The sequence below is a fragment of the Neolamprologus brichardi genome, chromosome 9 (assembly GCF_056152115.1).
Source record: "Neolamprologus brichardi isolate AB-2024 chromosome 9, ASM5615211v1, whole genome shotgun sequence".
NCBI classification, from domain to species: domain Eukaryota; kingdom Metazoa; phylum Chordata; class Actinopteri; order Cichliformes; family Cichlidae; genus Neolamprologus; species Neolamprologus brichardi.
In genome coordinates, this window is record NC_142112.1 from 2,471,802 (window position 1) to 2,489,474 (window position 17,673).

The 17,673-nt window shown below is 40.9% G+C and overlaps 1 long non-coding RNA gene and 1 pseudogene across 1 annotated transcript; both read right to left on the reverse strand.

Annotated features, from left to right (window-relative positions):
- Positions 1 to 4,136: 4,136 nt before the first annotated feature.
- Positions 4,137 to 6,272, reverse strand: LOC148101093 (uncharacterized; annotated as a pseudogene).
- Positions 6,273 to 12,957: 6,685 nt separating this feature from the next.
- Positions 12,958 to 17,479, reverse strand: LOC118455328 (uncharacterized). The gene is made up of 2 exons (XR_004844110.2): positions 17,325 to 17,479; positions 12,958 to 16,104 (listed from the first exon to the last, which is right to left on the reverse strand). It is a non-coding gene; the product is annotated as an uncharacterized LOC118455328 (long non-coding RNA).
- Between the last annotated feature and the right edge of the window lie 194 nt (positions 17,480 to 17,673).

The following is a 17,673-nucleotide window of genomic DNA, read 5'->3' on the forward strand; positions in this document are numbered from 1 at the left end:
CGACCGTGGCTGCTGGGGCTCTGTTGGTCTTCTCAGCCTGGCTGGGGGGCTTCTTTGCCTCCCTCCTGCTTTGTGCCCAGCCTGGAGGCTCCCGGTGCAGACGGCTCCCCGTGATAGCGTTTCCTCACCTGGCTCATGTGTGCCCATGATCGTTTATGTTAATGAGAGTGTGGGGAGTGAGTTGGAGGGCGGGGTGGGCTGCTTTTAACCATGTAAAGCACTTTGTGCTACATTTCTGTATGAAAAGTGCTTTATAAATAAAGATTGGTTGATTGATTGATTGATTGATTGATTGATTGATTGATTGATTGATTGATTGATTGATTGATATCCTGGTCAAAAATGACTCACAGTGTTACTGGAGGCCAAGGTAATGCCATCCAGAGTAAGAATCTGCTTAGATACCATATTTCTAAGCTTTTCAGCGCCGAGTACAATGACCTCAGTTTGATCTGAATTAAGAAGCAGAAAGTTAGCGGCCATCCAAGTCTTTATGTCTTTAAGACGTTCCTGCAGTTTAACTCATTGGTGTGTGTTATCTGGCTTCATGGACAGATAGAGCTGGGTGTCATCTGCATAGCAGTGTAAATGTATGCTATGTCTTCTAATGATGCTGCCTAAGGGAAGCATGCATAATGTAAACAGAATTGGTCCTAGCACTGATTGATTGATTGATTGATTGGTAATTTATTTCAACATGTGAACAATATACAAGTACATTTAGAAAAGAAAATAAGAAAGAAAAAAAATACTGTACAAATTACATACAAAAAAAATGATTAATTTACACGTTGAAAGGGAGTGGGAAGAAGTAAACACTTATTTAATCCCACCCCTTTGCCATAAATTATCAGTTAATATTTAGTCAGCTTCCTTACTGATATAATTTGTAATAAAAACAGTGAACAGATTTCTGATATACTATATACTATAATATCACATCATGAGTTGTTTTGTTTGTTTTTTTTTGTTTTTTTTAAATAGAGACATTCACTTAATTTCAATATTTTCCTTTTCTTTATAGTTCGAGAAGATCATATTTTCATAACTTTTTTTGAACAGTTTTATGTTTGGACGTTGCTTTAATTCCATATTCAGACTGTTCCATAGTTTCACTCCATGAACAGAAACACAAAAGCCTTTTCTTGTGGTACGTACCTTCATTGTTTTGAAGTTACAAAAACCCCTTAAATTATAACTTCCTTCTTTCCAAAAAAACATACTCTGAATATTACCTGGCAGTTCTTTATTTTTTGCTTTGAATAGAATTTGTGCTGTTTGGAATTTCACTAGATCGTCAATTTTCAATATTTCAGACAGCAAAAATAGTGAGTTTGTATGATCCCTATAACCTGCATTGTGGATGATTCGAATTGCTTTTTTTGAAGAGTAAAAAGTGAGTTTAATGTGGTTTTATAGTTATTGCCCCAGACCTCTGCACAATAGCTTAAGTATGGTGAAACCAGTGAACAGTATAGAATATGAAGTGATGTTCTGTCGAATAGCTGTTTTGCCTTGTTTAGTACTGCAATGCTGCGTGATACTTTGGAATGAATATATCTTACGTGAGCTCTCCAGTTAAGTTTTTCATCAATTATTACCCCCTAAAATTTATTTTCACTGACTCTTTCAATATCAACACCATTTATTTGAATCTCTGCATTTGTATTTAAACTACTATTTCCAAATAACATAAGTTTAAATTTATTCAAATTTAATGATAATTTATTTTTATCAAGCCAGAACTTCACTTTACTTATTTCATTAGTCATATCCTCCAATAAATTCTGCAGATCATCACCAGAGCAAAAAATGTTTGTATCGTCAGCAAAGAGAACCATTTTTAATACTTTGGACACTTTACAGATGTCGTTAATGTACAAGTTGAAGAATTTTGGACCCAAAACTGACCCTTGGGGTACACCACAAGCAATGTCCATACATAAGGAACAACCACCATTTATTTCCACAAACTGCTTTCTGTCACTTAAATAACTCCGGACCCAATCTAAAACTACCCCTCTGACACCATAATGTTCCAGTTTTCTTATTAATATATCATGATCTATAGTGTCAAATGCCTTTGTCAAGTCTATGAATAACCCAGCCACATATTGCTTTTTGTCTATGGAATTTGTGATGTATTCTATTGAATCTAATAGTGCCAATGATGTTGATCTGCTTGATCTAAATCCGTACTGACTCTCAGTGAGTAGTTTATGTTTATCTGTAAATTTTTCCAGTCGGTTAGTTTTTCAAGAACTTTTGAGAATTGAGGTAGTAAAGAGACGGGCCTGTAGTTTGTGAAATGGTGTTTGTTTCCAGATTTGTATAGAGGTATAACTTTTGCTATTTTCATTCTGTCTGGAAATCGACCAGTTTGAAATGATAAATTACAGATGTATGTAAATGGTTTTATAATAGCCTCAATGACTCTTTTAACCACTATCATATCAATATCATTACAATCCAAAGATTTCTGATTTTTACATTTTTTGACAATTTCAAAAACTTCACTTTCATCAACGGCTGTGAGAAACATAGAATATGGATTTCTGTCTATCAGTGTATCCGGTTTTTCCTGTGCTTTCCCAGGATGAGTGATTGTTCTTGCTAAATTTGGTCCAGCAGTTACAAAGAATTCATTGACACTATTTGCCACAACATCCATATTGGATTCTTCATGGTCATTACAAATGAAATACTTGGGATAGTTCTTTTGTCCAGTCCCACGTTTTATAACACTGTTCAGGATTTCCCATAATCTTTTATTATTATTTCTATTTATATCTAATTGCTTCATATAGTATTCCTTTTTACTAAATCTAAGTATATTAGTTAACCTATTTTTATATCTTTTGTATCTGATTTCAGCATCTTTAGTTCTCGTTCTTAAGAACTCTCTATATAGAGCATTTTTCTTTATACATGCATTTTGCAGACCTTTTGTTATCCATGGACAGCCCATATATTTATGTTTCCTACTATATTGCTTTATTGGACAGTTGGTATTGTACAGTAATGTAAATATTCTAAGGAATTCATTATAAGCACTATTAACGTCCTGTTCCTGATAATATAAGTTCACCCCAGTTCTCTTTCAATAAATCTTTTTTAAATGCATTCATTCTTTCTTCTGTTCTTACTCGTCTGTACTGTTTTTTACTGTCCATTTTATTGATCTTGTAATTCCTATCATAGATTGTAAAAATTGGAAGATGGTCACTTATATCGTTAATCAGGAGTCCACTTACAGTCTTATTTTCAATGTCATTTGTAAAAATGTTGTCTATGAGAGTTGCACAATGTGATGTAATCCTGGTAGGTCTAGTAATTTTAGGGAATAGATTCATACAGTGCATTGTGTTTATAAACTCCTCAGTGGTTATATGTTTATTTGGGTTTAGCAAATCAATATTGAAGTCTCCACAAATGAAAACTTTTTTGTGAGCTAATTCAATAAATGTTTCTTCTATCCAGTCTTTAAATGTCTCAATACTACTACCTGGAGCTCTGTATATACAGCTAATGATTACATTTTTACTTTTTTCTTTACAAATTTCAACTGTAATACATTCTAGTACATTATCACTCACCATCGTCATCTTTTCCACCACATTAAATTTCAAGGATTTGTCCACATACAAGGCCACTCCTCCTCCTCCTTTGTTTCGCCTCGTTATAAATGTGAATTCATAACCCTCCAGTTCAAAGTCTGTTCCTTTTTCCATATTGATCCAAGTTTCTGATAAGGCAATGACACTAAATGGATGTGAAAACTGGTTAAGATATTCTTTGATATGATTAAAATTAGCATAGAGACTTCTACAGTTAAAGTGGATAATTGATAATTTATTCTCCGTTTTAATCCTCTGATTGTAGTCTTTATTTGTATAGTAGCAGCAATTGTTATTGTTAGATGAGAAGAAGTTGTTGTCTGGATCTGTTTCATATTCCAAGTCCTGTGTATTGTGATCCATATAGTTAAATGTTTTCAGTTCCAATTGATCATATTCTGCAACTGTCTGACTGATGCAGCTGTTTCTTCCAGATGTATCTGAGTTCTTCCTTCCAGTGTGTGTCATAAGTGAGTGTGTGGTTGTCTGTTACCTTGTTTGGCGTCCAGATCGTGTTGCTCACTGATATTTTTCGAGATCTGCCATATTTTTAATGGTCAGAACTTTGGCTTCCTCTGGTGATCCGTTTAGTTTAATGAATATTTTACAGTTTGTCGTCCAAGTGCTTTGGATTTTTCCCAGCTTCTTAAGGTGTCGCGCTTTTTTGGCTATTTCAGCGTTGTGTTTGGTTAGATGTTCATTGATAAAGACATTAGATCCTTTTAATTTTCTTCCTTGTTTCAGCAGCATAATCTTGTGCTTTCGATTTACAAACCTTAATATAATAGCCGGTATGTTGCCGTTCCTCCTGGGAAGAGGGTGGCATGCTTCGACAGAGTTACAGTCCAGGGCAATCCCTTTGGACCGCGGGAAAGCAGCCACCTGTTGTTCCGTGTAGCTAATGTCAAGCTCTCCAGGTTCCCCATTGCTGTCAGCGGTCACCGCCTGAGCGTATGACCGGGGTTTAATATGGAGCCCAGTGATTGTTCCAGGTCAGCGACCTTACTTTCCAGGTATGCAATCTTTTTTATCTTTTTCGGCATTTTGGATGCGGAGGAGCTTTACCTCCTCCACAATTTCAATGATATTTTTCTGCTGCAACCTGATAGTAGAAATTTCCTCCATTATGAAGTCAAGAGACTTTTGTCCTCTTTGGCCCCATTTTATCTGGTTACCCTGGTAGCAGGTTCAGTCAGCTGATTCCTCAGTCAGCTGTTAGCCTGGTAACGTGTTGGCTAGCCTGCAAGTACCTCGTTAACTCCGTTAGTCCAGTCCAATATCCTGTATCAAAGTCGTAATCCAGACAGGGTTGTACCAAAAGTTCCAACAATTTGAGTAGTCTTTGCTCCAGAAATTGATGGCCAAAAATTCAAAAATCCGAACCCTGTGGAACTCCATAATTAACCTCAGTGTGTGAAGAGGACTCTCCATTTACATGCACAAATTGGAGTCTATTAGATAGATATGATACAAACCACTGCAGTGCAATACCTGTAATACCTACAGCATGTTCTAATCGCTCTAATAGGATATTATGGTCAACAGTATCGAATGCTGCACTAAGGTCAAGAAGGACAAGCACAGAGATGAGTCCACTGTCAGAGGCCATAAGAAGATCATTTGTAACCTTCACTAAAGCTGTTTCTGTGCTGTGATGAACTCTGAAACCTGACTGAAACTCTTCAAATAAACCATTCCTCTGCAGATGATCTGTTAGCTGTTTGACAACTACTCTTTCAAGGATTTTTGATATGAAAGGAAGGTTGGAGATTGGCCTATAATTAGCTAAGACTGCTGGGTCTAGAGATGCTTTTTGAGTAAAGGTTTAACTACAGCCACCTTGAAGGCCTGTGGTACATAGCCGATTATTAGAGATAGTTGATCATATTTAAGATCGAAGAATTAATCAATGGCAGGACTTCTTTGAGCAGTTTTGTAGGAATGGGGTCTAAAAGACACGTTGATGGTTTGGAGGAAGTAATTATTGAAGTTAACTCAGAAAGATCGATTGGAGAAAAAGAGTCTAACTTAACATCAATGGTACTAAGAGTAGCTGTAGATAATATTACATCTGTGAGAGATTGCTGCCATCCCACCTCGGGCTGTGCTTTGACTATTCTGACCATTAGTATAACTCAGGGGTGCTGATTAATTTAAACTAAAATAATCATCATGCTGTAACCATATTACAGAATAAATAATAATCCACTAATAATCCAGAGAAAACTACAGAGTCCAACATTGTTTTGACAAAGTTGCACACCGATTCAATATTGATTTTAGTGACCTCCGATTGAGGTAACCATGTGTCAGTACTTCCTCCTCACTGTCACCCAGCTCTCCTGTTTCCCAGATGCTACCTTCAGCTGCACCAGCTACAGGGGCCTGGAAAGCTTTGGGTTTTTCAAGGGTGCGAAGCGGGTCTCCTCCACAGCTGCAAACAGGCTACGCTTATTAACGGTATGGTTATTGTTAAAAGATGCTGAGGAGTAACTAAACATCTGACACAATGAGCAGGAAAGTACAGAAGGGAAAGGTGAAGAGGCCGTGCAGCTGAGCATCTGGCTGAAAACCTCTGACATCTGGCAGTTGTGACTGGTAGAGGAAGCTGGCTAGTGTTGGCAGTGAAGAGGAATTCTCTTCCTGGTTTTCCATCTTAATAAAGCTAAAAATACATTGAAAAAAACTATTGTATCATAAAAAAATCACCTGTTTTTAAGTTGCCAGATAAAAGTAAAACTTGGATTGTTCAGTAAGGCTGCAATATTGCTTTAAAATTTAGTTCATTTCAAAGGAAATGCATGAATAATAATGGAATACATACAAAATGATTAATGGCTACACCACTTCACTGTTTTAAAAGTTGCTGTTTTTTTCTTTTTCAATTAACCTGCCTCTCCGTGAATCGCTACCTTATCGTGGTGGAGGGGTTTGTGTGTCCCAGGGATCCCAGGGGCTATGTTGTCTGGGGGCTTTTACCCCCTGGTAGGGTCTCCCATGGCAAATTGGTCCTGGGTGAGGGACCAGACAAAGAGCGATTCAGAAGACCCTTAATGAAAAGAACATCGAGGGAACAGTTTACCCTGCCTGGGATAGGGTTACCGGGGCCCCGCCCTGGAGCCAGGCCCGGGGAGGGTGCCCGAGGGCGAGCGTCTGGTGGCCGGGCCTTAGTCCATGGGGCCCGGCTGGGCACAGCCCGAAGAGGAGACATGGGCCCATCCTCCCACAGGCCCACCACCTGCAGGAGGCGCCATAGGGGTCGGGTGCATTGTGTGAAATTAAAATCTACTTAAGGAGCGGAGGCCCTGGCGGACTGACCCCCGGCTGCCAAGACTGGCAATGGGGACAATTTACCTTCATCAGTTTCTCAAATGACTGCAGCCCAAGACATCTACAGCATACGTCTCATTTTTTCTGTTTCTCTGCTCAAAAATAACCCAGAGTTGTTTTATTTATGCAGAAACTATATTTGACTAAATGACAAGTAGATAAGATACAATTGAAGTCTCTCACCAGCATTTTTGCTGGTCCATCAGCAACAAGAGCAAATAAAACAGCAAAATGAAAGCATGAATGGCTCATGTGGCCAATCAGAATCAGAGAGACTGTAGGGTTGAAGATAAAATGCCTTGTTTTAGATGATCAAATGAAGCCCAATATGAGATAAATAAAGATTATTCTGGATGTGAAAAAGCTTTTCAAAAGCTTGTTAGTGGACAAAAATGAAAAAAGGAAACATTCATAACTAAAAACTAAAAGTTGAGGAAAATCTTCAATTTTGATTTTCTTTGTATGCATTACAGATTTATTTAATTTCATATATTGTTGAGGCAACAATTGAAATGATTTTCCTCTCAAGCTGTGGCCATGTTAATCTCTGGCTAAGAGTTTATAGTGTTGGCTATGAAACGCGAGCGCAGCGGCTTTATAAGAAGCTCTCATCAGTGCTGAGCTCATTTTGGGTTGTTTTTTTAATGGATGCATTACAGGAAAAGCTCCCCCTTCTCCCCTTTTCTTTACAAGCAGCCCAGAGCAGAGAGTTGGAGAAGAGCTGTGAGATAAAAGTGGAGTGGAGGGTGGATCAAGTTCAGACTCCCCCAGTCAATCTGTGCAATCTCCACAACAGCGAGAAATAGATTGCTTTTTAAATAGATTGCTTAGGTCTCTGTCTTGGAGCCACTGATGTGGACACATTTCATAGTGGCCCTTGTTTAAATGAGTGCCAGCATATTTGATAGCAGAGCCACTTACTGTTATTAGGGCTACAATGCTGGTAGTCGAGCACTCATCCCTTATTGGACGTCAGAAATAAATGTAGAAAATAGTCAAAGACACATTATAGACATGTCGGGGGAGGTGGGAGGCCGTCCTTCAATGAAAATCAAAAACATAGTTATTAACTGCAGGATAATTTGTGTAGCTCCACGAGGTACTTCGTTAGAGTCAATATTATGCTACAGCTAGCAAAAGAAGGGGAAAGAAGCAAAGACAAACATCAATGTGCTTTTGTCTCAGGAAGAGAGGAAATGCAGCACATTTCCAATTGATTAATACTGCAGACAGGGTTTGTTGGCGGAAACCACATTATCCTGGCTGTTGGTGGGTGGTTTGGGCAGAGGGGGGCACGAGGAGGAGGAGAGCCAGGATTGTTATCGTGATTCAGTGAGGGGAATAGAGCAGCTCAGGAGACGCTTTAAGCTGTTCCTCACTGTCCCCGTCCTGCTGCTGCTACGACGATGGTCCTGAGCTGCTCGTGATGCTGCTTCCTGCTTTTTCTGAGATTCTGAATATTTCTGAATATATTGAAACGGCTAAATGAAGTGAAAACAATCACACGATTTCCTGTGGGTTTAAAAATCTGCAATCATGAGTTTGTTTTTGGGGGGTGCTAATGTTTTGACTTATAGGGTGGAAGAGCATTTATTAAATGTTGGACGTATGCTTCAGATTACTGTTAAAAAACAAAACATTGCAACACGTCTGATATTAAAAGCTACTGATTCTCTCCTGAGTCTGTCTGTTTTATCATATTGATTTTATGCAAGTGATAAAAGGTTTAAATATACCAACATGTAGAGTTAAAGACTTTAAAATGGAAACGAGGGAATAAATAACATCCGCCCTACAAAAGGTTTGCAGAACCATAAAACATCTAAACACACGATGAAAAATTGTCCCTAAATTCAACACATATTTACAAGAGAATGTTAATAATATCTATTATTGCTTTTTATGGAAATTTAATTAACATTTTATCTAAATTTTACATAAATCACTTGAAATTAAAATCTACTTAAGTAAGTAAATTAAGTGTCACTTTGTTGCCATAGGTTTTTTAAGTAACCTCTAGTCACAGTTTTTACAGTGTATACGTTGCTGCACTACATTAAACAAATTACAGTCATCATCATTGCCTTAGTGAAATTATCTTTCAGTGATATTTTTCTTTTATTATCTTTGTGAACATAATAATAATAATAATAATAATAATAATAATAATAATAATAACTTTATTTATAAAGCGCTTTCAAACAAAGTGCTGTACAACTATTTGAAACTAAAAAGATTTTAAAAAATAAATAAATAAAAATAAAAGCGATACATAGCAATACAGGTAAAAGACACAATACAAGTTAAAAACAGTAAAAATTTAAAAACTAAAAGCCACAGAATTAAGACTTGTAAGATAAGGATAACATGATCAGCGTGGATTGTGAGCGTATTAGCAAACAGGCCACTGACAGCAACGGAGTTTTACCTCCATGTAGTTTGACTGAAGTCAGTGGAGCCTTTACATAATTAACTAAGTGCACATATCCAGTGTGAGGCTTTAATCAGGGCTGAACGTCACTGTCAGATGATATCAGTAAATAAGATGTAACAACACATCTTTACTCCCGAGCTTTTAATTGTGACGAGTTTTGTTTTGTTCTCTTTGTGTTTGTTTGTTTACTTTTTCGCTTTGGTCGACCTGTGTTGTTTTTTAAATGTGCAGATTGAAGTTTATCACAGCAGTCATTTACAAACATAATATTTTGTCCGTTACAAAAGAGGAAATAAATAATGATAAATACTTGTGATGAGTCAGATTTGACAAACAAAACAATTGAAGATGATTCATGCTTAAATCAAATCAAATATATTCATTATGCTGTATTATGTAAGTCAGTTTATAATCCACACAAGCATTTTCTATTTCCCTAAAAACAAATTAACAGCATGTAAGAATAATTTGATTTGTGTGTTGCTTTGTTAAAAACCAGCGATTGTTAAAGATGAAAACAGACGTTTACAAAAGAGGAAAAGAAGCAGCACACACCTCCAGAGATGGAGCTCAGTGTTTACACAGGAAGTGGACAACGCCAACATCTGCCTTCCACAGCATTTGAACCCAGACCCGGTGGTCTGGTGCAGCATCAGGACAGTGTGTGTGCGACCGGGTTTAAACAGATATCATATGTGTGTGTGTCGTGATAATGAAGAAACATGTCACCGAGCACACCAGCGTGGCTCACTGATGTGTTTTTAATGATTTCTGGAAAACAATGGAGCCCTGTACCACGCAGGAGTAAGCTATAACGGGCTGCGATGCCCACACAGCGCTTGTTAGTGGAGTATAATCAGTGGTGGTTTGGCACAGCATCCGGGATCTGCTGCAAAGAATAAAAATATAGAACCGAGTGTGATTCAAGATTAGAGCAGTTGCTGTATTAAACTAAACATAATGAAAGTGCACAGCTTCCTCTGCTTTTTTAAGGTAAAAGCATCGGCGTAGACGGGAAAATACCAAAACATTTTATCGTTTATTTCGTTGTTTGTTGTTTTCAACGTGAGGGAAACTGACCTTTGTCTATAACACAACCTCTTTTAAAATTCAAATCCATTTGGCTTTAAAGTATTTTGTTTAAACGCGCTTGAGCGTACGAAATAAAATCTTTCTATTTGTTTGTAACGAGGGTTTTTCCTTTTCACCTACTGCAGTGTGTTCTGCTACATTACACCCAGTTTCGGTCTACAGAGAGCAAAGTAAAGATGATGCATAATTAATTGGTACAAAAGCTGAATATTTCCTGTGGCGGTTCTGCCAAATGAGCCTGGGTTCTATCTTTCCCATCATTACTGTCAATTTTCACTAATAGTGTGTTTAATAAGTAATGAGTGGCCTGAAAACATCCCCAACCAATAGCTGTGCAGCTTTCACAGGGCTGTAAACTCCTTCCTAATAACACACGGCAACATACAAAAAGAGCCATGTTTGAACTTCCAGTCCACACTTTTGTTTTCAGACTCGACTGGGTTTCTTTTTACCTTTTACACTAAATGTCCTGTTTGAAAAATGATTGAATGAAAGAAAACAGCTGATATTGTTAAATAGATTTTGTCTTTTGGAATCACTGCTGTCCAATAAAAACTGTGAATTTTCCTCGGCTACACTGAGTGTTTCTGGTCTAGTGGGGTTATTTCTGTGATTCCAATTACTGTGGTTTTAACAGGATTACAAGAGATAAAAGGCACTAAGATGCTCGGGGTATTTGCAGGCTAAATTAAATAGGATGTAATATGCTAATCTGTTGCTTAGTGATAAGAGGATGCGAGTAGATCAGTAATCTGGTGTGAATAACAATGGCGTCAGCTTCTCTCGTTTTTTAGTAGTTGTGGGTTAGAGAGGTCTCACGCTAAAATATGATGTCGTTCTGTTATTTGATGAGAGTAATGAGTCACTTTATACTGAATCACCTCAATGGACTTTGTAGGCTCAATATTTTCATTATATTATATTTTTTCCTGCTTATCCAACTCATTCATGTTCACAGGGGCCTGATCGCAGCTGTCACAGTCTGGCTGCACCAACCATTCCACCCAATTTATAATCACCAATTAACCCAACATGCAAAAAACCCATCATAACCATCAATGACAAATTGTAAAGTGAGTGTGTTGTTTTCATGTTATTTGGTGTTTTACCCCGATTCATAATAATTATTAGCAGATTTTATTTATTAGTAGATATGACTTCATTTTATTTATGTCACTATTTTGGTGGTTTAAAAAAAAAAGAATAAATATAATATTTATTATATAAGAGACGATTACGTTATATTTCTATTTGTATATTCACTATATTTACTTACATTTTTATATGTGTTTTTCAGTGATGACCAGCTGTTGTTCTGTAACAAAGTTGCGTTGCTGAGCACGTTCTGAATAATTCAAGCAAAGGTGAGACGGGTGCAAACGAACCACAAACACGTAGACGCTCGTTAAAGGCGCTCTGGATGCATCACAGCATCACCGTTCAACATGCAGGCGGATCAACGCCACAGTCCTCGGTTGTGTTTCGGTGGCTCGGCCGATCCAAATAAAAACAATGACCCTCATCATCCCGTCTGCCTCTGCAACAAGTGTTTGTGTTTTATAAAAGCACCACATGTTCCTCTGCTGTAATCATGTTTATTTACCATTCATAAAGTTTTTAAACTTCAGTGGCATCTATTAAAAATATTTCATTGTCTTTTAACAATAAATAACGATTAATTAACTGCAGTTAAATGTTCCCTGAATTTCATCTGTGGGTTTTTTTCTTTGTGAATTAAAATGAAAAGCGTTTTGTCCTCAAGGCTGTCCGAACAGTTTTAATATATTATGAAAAAGAAGATCTTTTTTATTGTTATTTAAAATTTTCAGTCTTTAGTAGAAAACCAAAATGATGATGCGTGCTGAACCCGTGCAGCAGGAAGTAGAGCCTGCAGGTCAGAGGCTGCAGAGGCTGAAGCAAACCCAGCAGCAAATCCTTTGGTGGATCTTGTCAGGTCACAACACATTTTTCAGGAGTGTATTAATATTTCTTTTCTTGCTTTTCTTTGTTTTTTTGAGCTGATGAAAACTATTAGTTAATGTAAAGAAGTGAAAATAAGAAGGATAAAAACGGCTCTTTTTGAAAAAGAGGAATCGATTTTAAAATCAGTCACGTTTTTTAGCCGTTACTGCTCGTGTGTGTAGTTTGAAGAAACAATTTAGTAAAAAATATCTACTATTTACAAATGAAAGTTTCACAGCTCGTCTGCCTTTTTTAAATACACTGGATATTTACGCTTCTTTGGACTTAACTGAGCAGAACAGAAGAGATGGTTTTGTTTTTACTCTCTGAGGTGAAAAAGCCGACAGAGTGTGTGAAGTTATGTTAAATATTTAACACTGATGCAGCTCTCACCTCGTGTATTTTTTATTTTGTGTTATGATATGAAACAGGCCTCAAGCACACAGTAAAGGCCTCTTTCCACATCAATGTGTGTGTGTGTGTGTGTGTACACAAGTTGTTAATTAATGCTTCGTTTCACACTTCAATTTGAAGAGACGGATTTATTTGTATTTACAGCCACAATTTATTGACAGAAATAAGGCACACGTACAGGACAACCTCACATGTGTTGAAAACAGCGGTTAGCTTAAAGGGATCACCGTAGTCATCAGCAGCTGCAGCAGCGCGTCGTCAGCGCACAACAGCATTCGTGCACGAGCACAGGAGCACACATGCACTTTAGATAGGCGTCACTCTCAGCACACAATGCCTCATTCATCCACGCCTCAAAGAAATCGAGCGTTGCATTTGACAGGACATGTCAACAGTGGGTTTCACAGCAGAGCAGCTCTTTTGAAACAGTCCAAACACAGGCTGGCACACACAGCGACTAACACAACACTTTACACCACATCGCGGTGTGCTCATCACACACCGCTGAAGAGTCCAAAATCAGTCGACTGCCTCGATGCACCTGTTTGCTTTTTAATGCAAACAAAGGAATCATCGCAGGCTAACGGCGCAGCGGTGGAGCTGGATGGAAGGTGTTTACACGATGCAACATGAGATGACAGCTGAAGCCCCGCAGCAGCAACAAACACAGTTGCAGGTAGCAAACAGCGAGAGCACAGTGGACGTGGTGTACATCCTCCTACACACATTTAAGCATGTTGCTCTGTTTGTTTCCACGAGCAAAGGAGCGCTAATTATCAGCTAAGCCAAGTGTTAAGCATTAATTGCATTATTGGAATAATGTGCAGCGGTAATGACTGGGATGATTTGTATAATTACAGTCACAAGCATGTCTAAGTGACTCTGCGGCTAACTTTTCTATCCGACGTGGCAGCAAAGCTCAGAAACTGCTTCTTAAAGGCTTGGAAAAGCGCGAGGATCTGCGGCACACAATGACGGGAGGCGCTACATGTGAGGACGTGGCTGTATGACTCAAGCTGATCCTATTAAGTGTTTAAATGGATTTTACACGGCTGTTAAGGTTCAGAATGTGCCATCAGACATGGAGATGGAATCCATATTCATGATGTATCGGCCCGGCTGGCGACGCAGAGAAAGCTGGTTATAGACCGTTTGAGCCAGGGGTAATTGTTTATCCAGACGCCGCTTTCCTCAGTGCATAAATTGAGCTGTCGACTGCTCGTGGTGGACATTTTGTTTTCTCAGCTACGAGTGTGTGCGTGCGCGAGTGTGTGTGAGGCTCGGCGGCAGCAGCGGTGTTACATGTGGCGTAAACCTCGCTGCGATAAATGCCATTTGAGCAGCCATTTGCATAAAAAAGGGGGAACACAAGAGGCAGCTCAGCACAGAATAAATGCACGGAGCTGAAGAAAAGAGGTTCCACTCTGTGGCTGCAGCCGGTGGACGTCCACTGGCCCCTCGGTAAATATTACAGGCCCACGCTGTCGCACTCTAATGAAGCCAAACTTAATCACACAGCTTTTATGGTAGTTTTTGTTTAGCTGGAGCGCTGCAGCGTGTGCACACGAGGACTGACGCTCAGTCTGAAGCCATCACCACACACTCGCAGTATGTTCTCGGTGTCGTTGGCATCTTCGGTGTCAGACAGAATTGAGCCTTCATCCTGCTCCTCGATGATGCATTCACAGGCTGGGCCCACGTCCTTATTTTAGCTTTGACAGCGTTTTTAGCAGATAAAGGATTAGTTTGGGGAAAGCACTGGAGGGATCCCTGTTTACTAATGAGAAGAGAAGAAGTGAAAAAGGGCAAGAAAACAAGAACGAGAAGCTTGTAGAGCTAGAGGCGTGTTTGGAGGCGTGGTCAGATCATTTATCTCCAATTGTGCTAATAATCTTTTTTATTAATTGACTAATTTCCAAACCTTCAAGGACCAAAAACCCCTTTCTTCTGCATACCCAGTGTGAGTGTGCACCTGTCACACACAGCCCTGGAGTCTAAGGTGCAGCCGGTCCAGTGCAGACCAAGGAAATGAAAGATGTAAAGATATTACACCTGATGAGCCGCGCTTTAGTTCCTATGTTTAAATCTGGCACCTTATCTTTGCTTGTTTCGTGTTGTCGGCACACAGCGTGCCAGGCGGGAGCATTAATGCAGATCCAGCTCAGCACAGAAACCTGTTGCTCGCGTGGGAGAATGCGTCCTTCCTGATGGGAAGGCTTCAGGCTGCTGCTGCCGCTGCTGCCAGGCTGGGTTTGCAGGGACACGCACACATGCACACGTCTAACAATCCAGCGTTTCCCTCAAAGAACAACACACACACTGAAAGACTGCATCCACACGCCACGCCTCGCAGACAGAGACACACCGACAGATGCATGGTGGGACAGACACGAGGACACTGTCGACCTCACACCGTGGCTCAGCACACAGGAAGTGGGCGGGAAGGCAAGACAGCGGGATGCAGCGGAAATCAAAGAAGAGATGGGTTTTCTTTATAGGAAGGTGGAGCGTGGAGGTGTGGCTTCACCCAACCTGACAGACCTCCGTGGTTGGGTGGTGTTTTGTCGGGGGGGAGGTGAGGTGGGTGAGTGCGGGGGGTGGGGCTGAGGGGTATTGGGCGAAGAGAGGACTCTCCTCGACTACGCGTATTCTTAAGCAATAACAACGTGATCTGTATTATCCACCCAAGAATACCCGTCACCGAAGAGAGTCTGTCAGTAAACAGGGGAGCTAAGCCAGAAAGCACGTGAGCGGCGCCACTGCCATCGTATCATCATCACCACCACCATCACCACCGTGGCCATCGCCGCTGCCATCAGCAGCCCCCCTTCAGGCTCCGGTGGCAAACAGAAACATACACATACACAGAGAGTGGCCAGTGCATTGATTGAAGACGCCTCGCCGCAGCGTGAGGCTACGCTCCATCAATGGCTCCTCTGCAAAGGAGAAAATTGACAATGGTGGCATTTTCAATCCAAGCCGGCAAGAGGGTGTCAGAGGGAGACACAGAAAACAGAGAGAAAAGGGTGTGAAGAAGCTCACGTTACATCGATTCAGTCGCTCGCGGCTCTGTGCATCTCTGCAAGCGACAGGGGGAGCGTGAGAAACGGCGGCCGTCTCTCACCTGGACTACAGCCCGCCAGCACCGCCCAGATCTCCCGAAAGTCCGAAGCAATGGGGAGTTTTGGTTCCCGGTGCTCATCCGGCTCTTCCCCGTGAGACCTGGGAAGGAGGGGGTGGAGGGTGACAGGGGGGCTGGGGGGCACACACAGGGGAGACGGAGGGTTAGGCAGGTCAGGCCAGGAGCTGCTGTGGTGTGACAATAGCCCCGTACACTCCATTACCATCCCCTCCCCACCCCCACGGGACAGGCAGAGAAATCAACACATGGATTATACAACGGGAGGGAGGGAGGGAGGGAGGGGGCAGCGCATGCAGGCAACTCATTTGTTTGATTTTATGAAATACTCCTGTGTTTCTGCAGGTGTCTGTACCGGAGCAGGCTATTTACTGGAAGAGCAAGCGTTTTGTCACGTTTACAGAGTTTACTTGTTGCAACTTGTTAACTTTAAAATGGACTTTAAATCCTAAATGTTAGTTTGGCAGATTTATTTCTTTATTTTTGAAATTAAAGCGATGTATTTAAATGTCGGTGGGTGACGCATGAATAATGGATGAAAAGTTCAAGCAAATTTATTCCGTTCTATTCTAATTAAACTAGCCGGCTGAACACAAAGAGCACGCTCCAGCTAAGCTGATCCGAAATCGTTCCATTGATTTTTTTTCCACAATCAGTCTGTGGCTGCTTTGGTAAAAGGTTGTCAGTGTGTGCCTCTGTCACGCTGGCACTAAATGAACTGTTTCATTGTTCCTGAGGACTGAAAAATCATATTTAACAGGAGGAACAGATGATGTGACAGGATGAGAAATCCCAACGTGCAGATGAGCTGAAGCAGAAACAAACTGATGATCAGAGTCAGCAGCACCAAGACTGAGGAGGAACGAGACAAAGAGGGAAGAGAGGCTAACCTAGCATCCCCTCCTCTATTCTTCACTTAAGCTCGACTCAGCCAGGCCAGCCTGCACACACACACACACACACACACTGAGAGAGGTCGGCCGGCCCAAGTATCATTGATTGTAGAGTGGAAGCTCCCTGGAGTCTCATCAGATTACTACGAGCGTGTCAGTCTTTGTTTGGAAGAGCAGCAGCACACATCAGGAGGATGCTGTTGCTTCCTTCCTCTTTGCACAGGACCTGCAGTTACTCCCTCCTGTCTCCACTCAACTTTCAGGACCTTGCTTTCACACAAAGTGCCCACAGTCTGGTGAGGATGATGAGTGCAGACAGGAGAGCAGGCTGATGGAGGTGATGTAGAAGCCAGCTTTTTTTTTTCTGCGCTTCACAGGATGTGCAAATGGAGACGGCAAAGTATGGAAGTGCGAGCTCTGTGCGTGCCACTCTGGCCTCTTACCCTGCTTCCTCCTGTCACTCAGGGTGGCGCCTCTCCTCAGCTCTCCTACAATTCTCCTCGCCTCGCTGAGGGTCCGTGGCAAACTGGGAGGTGGTGATCTCCCTCCCCCCTCCCAGTTCCAGGAAGAGCTCCCTGAGGAGAAGGTGGAGGCAGATCCCGGCAGGAGACGGAGCATCCAGCAGCGAGAGCGGCGGATGACGGAGGCAGCGGTACGGATGCTGCGGCTGCCGCTGCCAGAGAGGGACGAGCGAAAGGACGCTTCACAAAAGAGCTCCTCTTCTTCTCCTTTTCCCTCCTCTACTTCTTCTTCTTCTCCTTCCACTTTTCCTGCTGCTCTCCAGCACTGAAA